Here is a 13,919-nt window from a genome sequence, read left to right as displayed (position 1 = left end):
GGACCAGACACCACAAGAAAAATAAGACACCACAAACAGAAAAACAAGCCCGCACAATAGTCGGCGGGCCAACTGGGTTTAAATAGCCCACAATAAACCTAAACACAAAACAGGTGCAACAAATCAGACAAAACTAAATGAAACAGAAAAGGGGATCGGTGGCAGCTAGTAGGCCGGAGACGACGACCGCCGAGCGCCGCCCGAACGGGAAGAGGCACCATCTTCGGCGGGATTCGTAACAATTATGCATATTGAGTACTTTCTGAATTCTTTCTGAACTTTCTCAATTTGGATAGAAATCTGTGTAATTTCACCCACACTTCAGAGAAAATATATGTTAGCCTACACAGTAAAAAAAAAAAAAAAGCCAGGACACGAAATTTTGCTAATGTGTGAACATTGGTTCACTCAACAATCTTTGCTCACAGTGATATGAATGTATAAAAACTTGAGTCAAATTACTAATTCATGTGTGCCCTTGAAAGGCAACACTGTATGTTGGTTCAGCTATATGCCCAAATGTTGAGCAAACACACAATGCTATTGCAGCCTTACAGTTGTATGGAGAATCAACAAACTCTGCTCAAAGTGAGCTGGATTTGAACAAGCTTGTTGAGTAAAATTACAAATGTATGTTTGCTCAAAACTACTCAAAACCGTTTCCCAGCATGCTCTATCGCAGGTTGATTTTCAGAATTGTTTGTTTCAATACCTGTGTTTTTGCATTGATTGGATGATTAATCTTATAGTCTTATCCTACACAAACATAAATAACATACATTTTTCTAAACTAATCCAAGCTGTTAGTAGTCTCAATAATTAATCTTCCATACGCCTACCCTGGCCATTATTGTCAATGCAGTTTGCGGGTAAATAAATGTTCAAATTGTTGGATATCCTCACTCTGGCTGGATTCTAAAAGAGATTAAACAAAATTTTGCAAGCCAGAATGTGACTTGCAGGCTTAATACAGCCTATAAACCAGGAGTTTCAGAACACTGTGTCAGGGTGTAACTAGGCCCTCAAAGAAAAGCCTTATGATATTTGTAATGTATTGTCATAAAGCGTTTCATTTTACACTGGGAAATATGCAAACAATTCTATGTTGAATCAACTGGAATGCTATTTTGTTGAGCAAACTCACAATCCTGTTGCAGCTGGAAGCCTTACAATTGTACAATGAATAAAAATAATTACAGTGTACTTTATGGTCTAATAATTTTTCTCCATCTCTCATTTATCTCTCTTTCCTTTCCATCCTCCTCTGCATTCCTCTCACTCTACCCCTGCCGCTCCAACTTCTCAAGTCCAGCCTCCCGCTCCTATTTAGTTACCCTCCCACCATCCCTCCTCTTCCCCTTTACGCTTTATCCTCTCTCCCTCTCTTCTTCCTGTTGCCTTCTACGTTTCTAGAACCTATTCTCTTTTGTCTCTCCGGTCTATCGCCCCATTCCTTGCCCCTCCCCTGGCTTTTATACTATTTCGCGGCAATCTCTTTAAATTCCGTATCCCACTCTTTAAAAAAAAAGCTGTTTTAACTCTTGATTTCTTTGGCTTATCGGAAATGATGATGTCGAGGCAATACCCCATCTGAAATGCCACCCAGTGCGTCTCTGGACGCCTGAAGCAGCACATAGATTTGGTAAAGGCAATTTTCTGTTATTTTCTCTAGTATTGAGAGGGGACAGAGGGTTTGTAGCCCGCTGTGATATACGCCAATACAGTCCCGTGGTCACTGGTCTTAACTAATTATTGAATGGTCTTAACCTGAGAATCAATAGTTGATCTACAGTCTGCTTTCAACGTCCAGCTCCACAGGGAACTGTCACAGGTGAGTTACGACTTTTATTATAGTCTGTATTCAGAAGTCAGGAGAGATCTTCAAAGTGCTGTGAGTTGTGGTCCGTTTAAATTGAATCATTGTAGGTTTATTGACTATTTTATTAGTTTATCTTTTATTTCTAGTGAATTCTGACTGGGCTAATGCATTTTTTCTTCGAATGGCGTTCTAAATATTTGTCATGAATTAGCCAAGGGATTCAGCAACATGAGACAAATAATATAACTGTTTTGAATGACACTGTTAGAGAAAAATATATAGTTTATTCCTCTGCAACCTCATAGTACCCATCAAGGCCAATCAATTGTTCAATTTTTGTTTCCGGGCCCATTAGCCGTTATTTTGCAGTTCGTGGTGAGTTCTTTCTGGGCAAGTTTGAGTAGAAGAGATAAGCGTTTTTCGCGCCAGTTAATGACATGTCATTATTCAACAAGCCAGTGTGTGTTGTCTGAACGTCCTCTGATCCTTATTTTTTGTATTTATTTAACTAGGCAAGTCAGGTAAGAACAAATTCTTTTTTACAATGACTGCCTACCCTAGCCAAACCCAAACGCAGACGACGCTGGGCCAATTGTGGTCTCCCTATGGGACTCCCAATCACAGCCAGTTGTGATACAGCCTGCAATCGAACCAGGGTCTGTAGTGACGCTTCTAGCAATGAGATGCAGTGCCTTAGACCCCTGCGCCACTCGGGAGCCCACCCAAGGACAATAAACTGGTCAACCGGTGCCGAACAACGACCTCACATTCTGTCTCACAGCATTATATGACGTGTGTCACTATCAGACGCAGAATAAAGATATGCACATGACAATTATGAGATAAGTGGGTATATGACCTTTGATCATATTGCATTGTGGACTCAACAAGGCTAAGGAAAGATGTACAGACCTATTTGTATTCTATATAAACAAACAATGGAGTCAAAATATGTTTAATACTAGCATGTCAATCTCACTGAATGTCAGACCTGATTGCATGGTATCCAAAGCTCCTATCAATTTGAGAGTGCTTACTTTTCCGCAGCCCCGTCCCTCATCTTATCAGTCAGGAGTTTTGAAATCACAGATTTTGCCTTTAAAGCATGTTATTGACAAATGTTTGAGAGTTGCAATTGGCAGAACACAGAGAATAAACATTTCACCAAGACTGATACTGTCCAGAATGGGAGAAGAATGAGGAAGTTGTGATAATGAGAATCCAGTGGGAGAGATGACTTTGATGTTGTTTGTTCCCTGGGTAAACTCTGTCCTTGCTCTAGTGTTTGTTCCTCCTCTATTTGGATCCATATTATCCATCCGTTCTCTCAGCCTGTCCAATATAACATTATGTACTTGGAGAACTTGGTCTCTTGTTAAAGACTCCGTCTAGACCACTGTATTAATCACTCTCTTTTCCCCCTCAGGATGTCGCAAGAGGCACTCTCCCATTGAATTCACTCCTGGAGAATAGTCCTGATGGTGTCAGGGACCGGGTGGATTCTCTTCTGCCTCTTTCTACTGGGGGAGAGAACAGCACGTAAGGGAAACAAGACATTTACATTGACATTTTAGTCACTTAGCAGACGCTCTTATCCAGATTGACTTCCAATTAGTACATTCACCTTAAGATGGCTATGTTGGACAGCCACATATCGCAGTCATAGTAAGTACATTTTCCTCAGTAAAATAGCTGTCAGCAAAGTCAGTGCTAGTGGGGGGTCAAGTGCGAGTTCATGAAAGGCCATTTTTATTTATAATTTTTAAAAATGGGGGGGGTGCTGTGGGATTCTTTAAGATATTCTTTGAAGAGTTAGGAGACAGTTAGAGGTACTGTTCATTTTACAGGATGTTTCCATACTGAATAGTACAACTTTACTACTTTCTCTCAAAAGTACCTCCAAAAGTGACTCTGCTTTCAAAGAGCTGTGTCAAAGGTCAGATTTTGGTTTAGCAAAGTGAAAGTGGAATATTCAGAGGAGTAAAAAAAAAAACTTTGAAAGTTCAGTCAGGGGGCACTCCCCAGTTAGCTCTGTTCAGTCAGGGGGCACTCCCCAGTTAGCTCTGTTCAGTCAGGGGGCACTCCCCAGTTAGCTCTGTTCAGTCCGAGAACAACAAGCTGTCTTTTAGTAATAGTGGGCCAACAGACACTGACTGGAAGAAGAGAGCAAGAACCAGAGACAGACTGAGACGTAGACAGAGAGGCTGAGTGAGAGGGCTCGTCTGAGACCAGAGCAGTCGAGTGGAGCACTAGTGTGTTTATGTGGCGGATTGACAGAGACTTGTTGCTCCTGTTTGTCAGTGAGAGCAGAGAGTCTGCTGCTGACCCTGTCCATCCTGCCTATTACCAAACCTCATACCAAGTTCAGATGGTCTCTCTGTGATGTCCTTTTCAGGGACATCAAGTGTTTTCTTTTTCATTTTATCTCTCCCACCAGAGACCCAATCTATATTAGTTTGTTCTCAATGTTCCCTGTAAACAGAGTATACAGCCGTAGCTCCATTTGAGTGACCTCTGGTTGTCTTTGTAACTGTGCAGTTGACTGTGGGGAACTGCAGTGCTCTCTGTCTCCAGCGGGGGCACTTCACCCTGTGCAGGGGCTGTTGGAGGGCTTTGAGGCCGGCCCGGGCTGTGCAGCCAGAGAGAGCGGGGAGAAAGAGACCCATGTGATCGCTGTGGGGAGAGGGACACGCAGCCCTGACAAACAGGTGCTCCCTCTCTGTTTCTCACAGTAGGACACACCCACAATCACTCCCAATACATTGTGCCTCCCTGCCCTGACCTCCTCTCTGCCCTTCTAGGTGACTGTGCTCCTGAGACCCCTGTCTCTGTCTCACCCCCCGTCAAACCCTCATCCTGGTTCTGAGCTCCAAGCTACCAGTGCGCTGGTGGCTGGAGGCTGGAGGCTGAGAGACTACCCCCGGATCTGCTGGTGCAGGTCAGTCTGTGCGTGCATGCTCGTGTGGTGTGTGTGTGTACTTCTTTTAGTAATTAATCTGTCATTCACCCCCGAAAAAAACAGTTTTGATGAGAGTATTTGCTTCCTCCTGTGAGGAACTGATAAAAGTACTGACCCCTCCAGTGTGTTTGTGTGTATGTCTGTGCAAGTGTGTTGTTTTAGAAACATAGGCCTCCACAAATGAATGTTTCTATTACTATGTGTTATCATGTCTCTCTCTGTAACCACAGTGTCCCCCCTTCGCACCAGCTCTCTCCTAACTCTACAGTGCAGCCCTACAGTCTGGCAGTGCAGGTGCAGCCTCTGCTGCGCTGGGCAATGCATCGCCATGGCTCCCTGTCCTCCCTCACACACACAGCCAGTGCCAACCACGTCTACGTCCGCGTGGGCGAGGGTGAGCCAGCCCCCCACACACACATACAACTAATACACGACCCTGGTCTTTCTGACCTCTCTCCCTCTCCAACCAAGTCTCCCCTCTGCCCTCCAGATACCACCATGTCCAGCGTGTGCCAGCTGCAGTCTCTGTTCCTGTCACACAACTACCTGACCTCTGACCTGCAGCCACAGGAAGTACAGGGCTGTGCTCCAGTTGGCGGAGGTGACCCAGAAGTACATGTCATCAAGCTCCATTCAGCAGGGTCAGGACTTTGTGGGAGTTTAGGACGTCTCCTGCATGTGAAGAAAATCATGTGGAGTATATCAATCTCTGAAGCTGTTCAAGTAATATAATGTTGAGCTATTGAGTTATCCCTTAATCCTTTTCAAAGCATTTTCTCCCTCTCTATGCCTTTCAGTGACCTGTCTCTCCCTCTATCCCAGCTCTCTGCAGGTGGAGGTGACTATTTCTCTGGTGCCCCCAGTGGCCAATGCTGGGTGGCACAAGTTGGTGCTGATCCTCAGTAGTGCCGTTCCAGTCAACTGGGCTCTCACAGTCCCAGGGCTCCGGGGACACATCTCTGTCTATGTGAGGACCCTATCCAGTAAAACTTCACCTGTTCTGGAGTTTGGTATAAAAGTCATAAAAGGGTTATAAGTTTAAAAAATAATGATGAAATGGACAAAATAGCAAAATAAATTAAAGGAGCAATACAATCATTGAGTGAAGGCCAAGCTAAACGTGATTTCAAAACCTCAAAGTGAGTTCAAAATATCATTGGACATATCTCTCAGGTTATCTTGTTGTTAAGTAAACACATTCAACTTGGCTTTGACAGGGCTTGCCAGGTTATCTTGTAATACAAACATCCCATTTATGCATTTTTTGACAATTTTTCTATCTCCCTTGTTCTTTCCTCTCAGTCCTCCAACAGCGTGTCCCCACTCTACCCTCCGGAATCTGACCTGACACTGACTAGCATGCTCACCTCTGACCTCTCTACCACCCATGACATTTTGAGCTGGGCCAATCAGTGGCTTTCCCAAAGTGGCCTCATACACAGAGGCTGACCTGGCCAATCACTTTGTGATCAGACTGGCTGGGGGAGGGACAGGTCAGGACCTGTGTGTGTCTCTTGTGTCCCTCATTGTGTGAGTGAACTGGATGGTTTATTTGGTTGGTTTAGTTTCCTAACAGTGTGTTTGTGTTGGTGTTTCTCCTGATTAATTATGTTGTCTCCCTATATTGAAGGTCATGTTATCCCTAAAAGGTGCTGTTCTGTGTGTTAGCACAGCTCTTTCTCTCCCTTCCCACAGAAAGTGGCCCCCCCTGTGCGTATGCTGGATGGCAGGCCCCCTTGGGTCCAGGAGCGCAGGCTGAGACAGTGGCTGAGTGAGGGAGGTGGAAGGACCAGTGGGGGCTGGGAGGCCGTCAGTGTGCAGTGTCAGGAGGGACGACTCAACGTGGCCGTGGACAGACACATTCTGCAGGTCACTTTCACTATGTGGTTGTACTGGTAGTTTAGCGTGTTAGCCTGTTAGCGAGGTTATGGCATACAAATACCAATATACTACATGTAGACCTACAGTGTATTGTAGGTTCTTATGATGGTACTTAGTGTAGCTTTTGTGATGCTCTCTTTCACACAGACCCTGTCTCTCCTGATGTCGGAGGTGACACTGCGGGATCCTCAGTGCCTGGCCCAGTACAACAGCAGCAATTTCTTGTTGGCATTCCCGGTCATTTCCTGTGGGACTGAAGGGCTGCTGCAGGGAGAGCCCAGAGGGGTGCAGTACAACAACGCGGTAAGAGAGGTGGTTTTAAGGGGTAAAATATCTGCAGAGAACATTTTAACATGTTTTGTGAAATGTTTCTGCAATGTTTGTGTCTCACCATGTTTTGCAATGTTTTTGTCTCACCAAAATGGAGTCCAAAATGGTAATTGAACCATGCGTGCAGACGTTTACAAGTGATTCTGTGCTAAACACAGTCAGCAGAAAGAGAAAGAGCTGTGTAATAGGGGCGTCCTGCAGCCTCATCAGAGAGGCAGATCTGATGGGGGGGATAGAGCAGGGGGGGGGGGGGGGACATGGAGGTCACTATGGAGCCCCTCACTGTGTGTGTGTGTCTCTGTGTCGGTGTATCTGTGTGTGAGATTGAGAGAGATGCCCAGTAGAAAGGCAGAGGACGAGAGAAGAGAGTAGAAGAGCAGTGCTGTAATTGTGTTGTTGTTGGTTAGTGTGATCTGAAGGGCCCCTGAGGTTGTGTAAGTAGTCTGTCTTATCTCCCCCAGGCCCTACATGGGTGACCTAGTGTCCGGAACACTGCTGATTAACCTGAGTGTAGCTAGGCCTGGGGACTGGAGTGTGGGAGCAGGGGGCTGGAGGGAGGGAGGGTAGTGGGAGTGATGGAGGTTTGGGAGGAAAGGGAGCAGGAGAGGAGGGAGGCAGTGAGACAGACATGTAGCATGTGAATGAACTACGATCTACTAATATATCTACTGACCTATCTGCTCTAGTGTTTCAACTCTTAGGGTCTGTGTGAAAGAGAGCATCACAAAAGCTACACAAAGTACCATCATAAGAACCTACAATACACTGTAGGTCTACATGCAGTGTATTTGTATGCCATAACCTCGCTAACAGGCTAAACTACCAGTACAACCATAACCTCGCTAACACGCTAAACTACCAGCACAACCATAACCTCGCTAACACGCTAAACTACCAGTACAACCATAACCTCGCTAACACGCTAAACTACCAGTACAACCATAACCTCGCTAACACGCTAAACTACCATTACAACCATAACCTCGCTAACACGCTAAACTACCAGTACAACCATAACCTCGCTAACATGCTAAACTACCAGCACAACCATAACCTCGCTAACACGCTAAACTACCAGCACAACCATAACCTCGCTAACACGCTAAACTACCAGTACAACCATAACCTCGCTAACACGCTAAACTACCAGTACAACCATAACCTCGCTAACACGCTAAACTACCAATACAACCATAACCTCGCTAACACGCTAAACTACCAGTACAACCATAACCTCGCTAACACGCTAAACTACCAGTACAACCATAACCTCGCTAACATGCTCCTAGGACTCTAGAGTACCTAGAGTCCTAGGAGGTACCTATGACTTGCCATGTTTTGTGTCTGTCCATCCTCTCAGGTTTTGCTATGGAGAAACAAGTCTCTGGTTGCCGTGGGCAATGAGACAGACGAGGAGCCCACAGAGTGGACTCCACTGGTCATACATGTGAGATGATACAGGTTGTGTGTTTGTGTGTGTGTGGTCCATTTTCACCACATATTAGTGTGTGTTTGTTGTGTGTGTGAGACAGAGACATGTATATCTATGCTTGTCCTTATCATTCCATACATCTCCCTCTTTTCCATTGTCCTCTTAGTTCAGCTGTTTTGCTGCAGTCCCCAGTGTCCCAAGCCTTCCTGTGGAGCAGCCCACTCTGCAGGGGCCGGGGCCCCTCCCAAGGGCCAGGGCTGGCCCACTGGTCTCACTGTTTGTTACAGAGGGCTATGAGCAGAGGCAGACCGGTCCTTGTACCATCACTGCTGACAACCGTGTGTATGTGGAGGTCAGTTTGCCTAGCTATGTGTGTGTGTTTAATTGTGCCTGCCTGCCTGCCTGCCTGCCTGCCTGTCTATCTGCTGATGTAGCTCCTGCTGCAAGTACTACTTGTGGTTCTCCGTCTGCTAGTCTTCTACAGTATCAGCTGCCTCAAGCCCAGAGCAGACTTCCTCCAGAAGGCTATTATAATCACATCTAGATATGTCACAATAAATCCTTTCTATAAGAACTCTGTAGCCCTGCTATTACAGCACTAGAGCACAGCAGGTTGTAACAGAGTATTACAAATTACAGTAATAGTGTAATTACAATACTTAAATATCAACTCAGTAATAAGACCATGGCAAAGTAATGTTACCCATATTTCCTCTGACTGTTTTTGCCAAGCTTTCCGCCAAGGGAGCCCACGGTGGGGGTGTGGAGGTGCGGTCCTGCATGGTGTCACCCCTATCAGACCCCCGTGCGTCCCCTGGCTGGTCAGTCATTAGAGACAGCTGCTCCACTGACTCCTCACTGACACTCAGCAACATGACACATGGCCAAGAGGATGAGGAGGAAGATGAGGAATATTATGAAGAGGAAGAGGAGGTACCTAGAGTCCTATCATTCAGGCATCCAGGAAGGGCTTGGAGGAACAAAGCAGGATTGAGAAAAAGCGAACACGGTGGGAAGAGGGGACGAGGAGGACGAGCCAAAAGGAAGGAGAGCGATGGAGGAATGGGAGGAGAGGAGGACCAGATACACAGGCTAAGGTTCAGTTTTGTCCTTCGGCCCATCTACAACAACTCTGTCCAGTTCCTGCAGGAGCACTGTCGCATCCGTCTGTGTGGCCCTGAGTCAGTGACCCAGGGGCCTCCAACGGCCATAATGCAGAGTGGCTGTCCGAATCCCTGGGGCCTCCGTATCCCTGCCCTCGTATCTAGACTACCCAACCAACAGGTACAGTACATGTTCTATATTCATAATGGCTAGTAGTATTAATGACTGAAAGTAATGACTTACCCTCAGTGGCGGTTCTAGCTTGTATGGCTCCCTTCAGCGCCCCCCACCCCCAGCAACAACAAAACACCATTCTGCACTAACTGTCATTTTTATTCAGACATTTGGAATAACACAAATAAATAATCATAAAATTTAAAACTATATAAACATAAAAATATATACAAAAATAAGACCAATATCAAAAACAAGTAACAAAGACAAATCGAAACAAATTTGTGTCGATTTGGCACCCGGGCGTCAATACATTACCCATTCCCCAACACTGTCAACCAAGAGTCAAGACTAAACCAATTCACCTTGGTGGTGTGCAGACTGCTTTTATATTATTCCTAATGATTTTGCACAAACCAGAAAAATGTCTTACTATATATTCACAGTATTATGAATTTATTGTGATTTATTTAGTAGCATTTCATAGTGTGACTGATTTTAATAATTGCGTTAGTACTGTACAAAATTAGAGGTGCGCTATTTGATCAGATTCCCCCGCTCCCCCTACCTCGGGCTTCCAGTTGGGAGACCTGAGGTCAACCTACCCCCGCCCCCCTCCACATCTCGTACTTCTGAGTGGAAGACCTTCCCAGGCAGTAGCCTGCCTAGCTCACAAACTAGAATCAGGGCTCCCACTTCGACAAGGTTAATTGACCCACAATCCCACACGGTGACATGATATTATTAACGTGACATGCAAATGAGCGATAGAAAACCGATCGTGCAAATGTCACCATTCCGAATTTTTTTGCGCGGGCACCCAGTGCCGCTCACGGCAAAATGCCGCCCTGTCGCCTATACCTAAATCCGCCACTGCTTATATTCCTCTCTTCTCTCTGTCAGTATGAGTACAGAAAATTCTCCAGACCTATGCTGGTCTATCAGCCCGTTGGTGTGGCCAGACAGCTGGCGCCACCTGCTGGTGAGTAGTAGATGGTCATTGGTGGTGTGGTCCACCTCCTCATTACATGGGCCTGAAGTAATTCACTTTCACTCTGTGTAAAAGGGTGTTTCTCTCTTCTTATCCAACTCTCTCTTTCTCTCTCTAGGTCAGAGAGGTGAAATGCCCAGTGTGTCTCAGCTACCCAAGCCTATCCCAGCGCACAGCAGTAAGTAACTGTAACTTTAACCCTAGCCTCAACCCTAACCCCAGCAGTTCAACCCTAACCCTAGCTCCAACCCTAACCCCAGCAGTTCAACCCTAACCCTAGCCTCAACCCTAACCCTAGCTTCATGTCCACACCCTGGTTAAACCCTAACCCTAGCCTCAACCCTAGCCCTAGCTTCATGTCCACACCCTGGTTAAACCCTAACCCTAGCCTCAATCTTATCCCTTGCTTCATGTCCACACCCCAGTTCAACCCTAACCCTAGCTTCATGTCCACACCCCAGTTCAACCCTAACCCTAGCTTCATTTTTTTTTTAAATTTTTTATTTCACCTTTATTTAACCAGGTAAGCTAGTTGAGAACAAGTTCTCATTTGCAACTGCGACCTGGCCAAGATAAAGCATAGCAGTGTGAACAGACAACACAGAGTTACACATGGAGTAAACAATAAACAAGTCAATAACATGGTAGAAAAAAAAGAGAATCTATATACAATGTGTGCAAAAGGCATGAGGTAGGCAATACATCGAATAATTATAATTTAGCAGATTAACACTGGAGTGATAAATCATCAGATGATCATGTGCGAGAAGAGATACTGGTGTGCAAAAGAGCAGAAAAGTAAATAAATAAAATACCGGGCCAATACCTGCCAGTCTGCATGTCCACACCCCAGTTCAACCCTAACCATAATATCAACTCCTGGATGTTCCTACATGTGTGTATTATCACAACAGTGATAGTAACTGGGATTTGGCTTAACTACTACTTTTCCCTCCCACGTTTTTGTCACCCAGGCTCTGGGGTAGACACAGACTCAGTGTTGGGGATTGTGTTTGTTGCTTTCCTTCTGGGCATCAGCCTGATGGGGGCGCTGTGGTGCATCTACTCTCACACAGGTAACCACACAGGACAGTTACTAAAGTCTATCCTGGACCAAAGGCCAAAATACTGAGCTATACCACCATATTCACAAATAAACATAGAACATTCTATACCTGTTTATTATCTGTCACTTTATTTCTAGTTATATGTACATATCTACCTCAATTACCTCGTAACCCTGCACATCGACTCGGTGCTGGTTCCCCTTATATAAAGCCAAGTTATCGTTACTCATTTTATTATTTCTCTATTTTCTTTCTCTCTGCGTTGTTGTGAAGGGCCCGTAAGTAAGCATTTCACTGTTAGTCTACACCTGTTGTTTTTTCAAAGCATGTGACGAATAACATTTTATTTTATTTGACCTAGTGTAAGAGAAGATACTATGACAACTTTCTTACTATTTTTGAGAGAAATACTGGGTTTATTCACCATGTATAAATGTTAGTGACACACTTGACATGTGATTGGTTGCAGGGGCTCCTCCACCAACCAGAAGAGGGGGCCTGATCGAGTATACTAACTCTGCCTTATTAGACTCTTCCAACAGCTCTGTGTAGAGGTGAGATGTGGAACGTGAGCAACACACACAGCAGCTGGGGGACCACAAAGTAAAGAGAATGTCAAATTTAGACTAGTATTCTATAGACTTATCATGGTGGCACTAGCACCCTTTGTGAATTAGTCAAGCACCTGCAGATTGCAATAGTGATATCTTGTATCATGTGTAAGAAATACAATATTATCATTCTCTATCTCATTTTCAGTGTTTCCTCTGGTAAATCTGAGACCGAGGGTAAAGTGGGACAGAAGATAAAACACCTGGTGTGTGTATGTGAGTGTGTCAGACCTGGGTTGAAATACATGCGTGTTTAAGTATTTGTTATTTAAATACTTATTTTCTGTGTATTTTTGTATTTTCAAATAATGTGGCCAATCAGCTATTTTTCCTTGAAGTATTTAAAAAATAACTTCCGATGAATAGCAGAAAATCTTTTCAAATACATTATTTCAAAAACCCTAGGACCAAACAGACCTGGGTTCAAATGCATGCAGTATTTTAATATTTGTATTTGAAAATAGTTGAGCATTTCCAAATTCATTCCAATATTTAAGTACTGAAAAATATCCAGATACTTACTTCGAAATGTCTTTGAAAGTAATTGAAATACCCTAAATAGTTTTTGAACCCATGTCTGGTATGTGTAAATACATATACACTGAGTATACAAAACATTGAGAACACCTGCTCTTTCCATGACAGACTAACCAGGTGAATCCAGGTGAAAGCTATGATCCCTTATTGATGTCCCTTGTTAAATCCACTTCAATCAGTGTAGATGAAGAGGAGGAGACAGGTTAAAGAAGGATTTTTAAGCCTTGAGACAATTAAGACATGGATTGTGTATGTGTGAAATTCATAGAGTGAATTGGCAAGACTAAATATTTAAGTGCCTTTGAACGGGGAATGGTAGTAGATGCCGGGGACACCAGTTTGTGTCAAGAATTGCAACGCTGCTGAGTTTTCATCCCCCGCAGTTTCCCGTGTGTATCAAGAATGGTCCACTACCTAAAGGACACAACTGTGGGAAGCATTGGAGTCAACATGGGCCAGCATCCCTGTGGAACGCGTTCGATACCTTGTACAGTCCATGCCCCAACTAATTGCAACTCAATGTGCAACTCAATATTAGGAATATGTCCTTAATGTTTTGTATACTTGGTGTACACATGCTTGAAGCAATGAGATGTGTAAAGGTCTGACAGACTGAGACTACATGAATGTCTACAGGTACATGGCCTCAGCAACTCCTCAAAGTGTTGGACGAAATACTAGTCAGTGCATCTGATCCATTACACTGTATCTACAATGTCATAACCTGGGCTCATAGAATGGAATGGTGTGATTACTGGCTATAGGATGAGCATGAATCTGAACCTAGCCTAGTCTAATGTTACAACAGAAATAAGCACTACAGAGTTTAAAGAGGAGGAACACATGAAGTGAAATATGTCATGAGTAGAATATGTGTGAGGGGAATTGCCATTATCCAGATCCTTATTGTATATATCTATGTTGTAACTGTGACCCTTTGTTTGATATTATCTGTGCTGTTGCTATTTAAATTAAATATCTGTGACTGAGTTTTTGTGTTTTATCTTCAAATAA

At 44.4% G+C, this 13,919-nt stretch overlaps 1 pseudogene; it reads left to right on the top strand.

Annotated features, from left to right (window-relative positions):
- The first annotated feature begins 1,348 nt into the window (after nt 1–1,348).
- Nucleotides 1,349–13,895, top strand: LOC139576315 (transforming growth factor beta receptor type 3-like; annotated as a pseudogene).
- Nucleotides 13,896–13,919: the final 24 nt, after the last annotated feature.

The sequence above is a fragment of the Salvelinus alpinus genome, chromosome 1 (assembly GCF_045679555.1).
Source record: "Salvelinus alpinus chromosome 1, SLU_Salpinus.1, whole genome shotgun sequence".
Classification (NCBI taxonomy): domain Eukaryota; kingdom Metazoa; phylum Chordata; class Actinopteri; order Salmoniformes; family Salmonidae; genus Salvelinus; species Salvelinus alpinus.
This window is presented reverse-complemented; position numbering and strand designations above follow the sequence as displayed.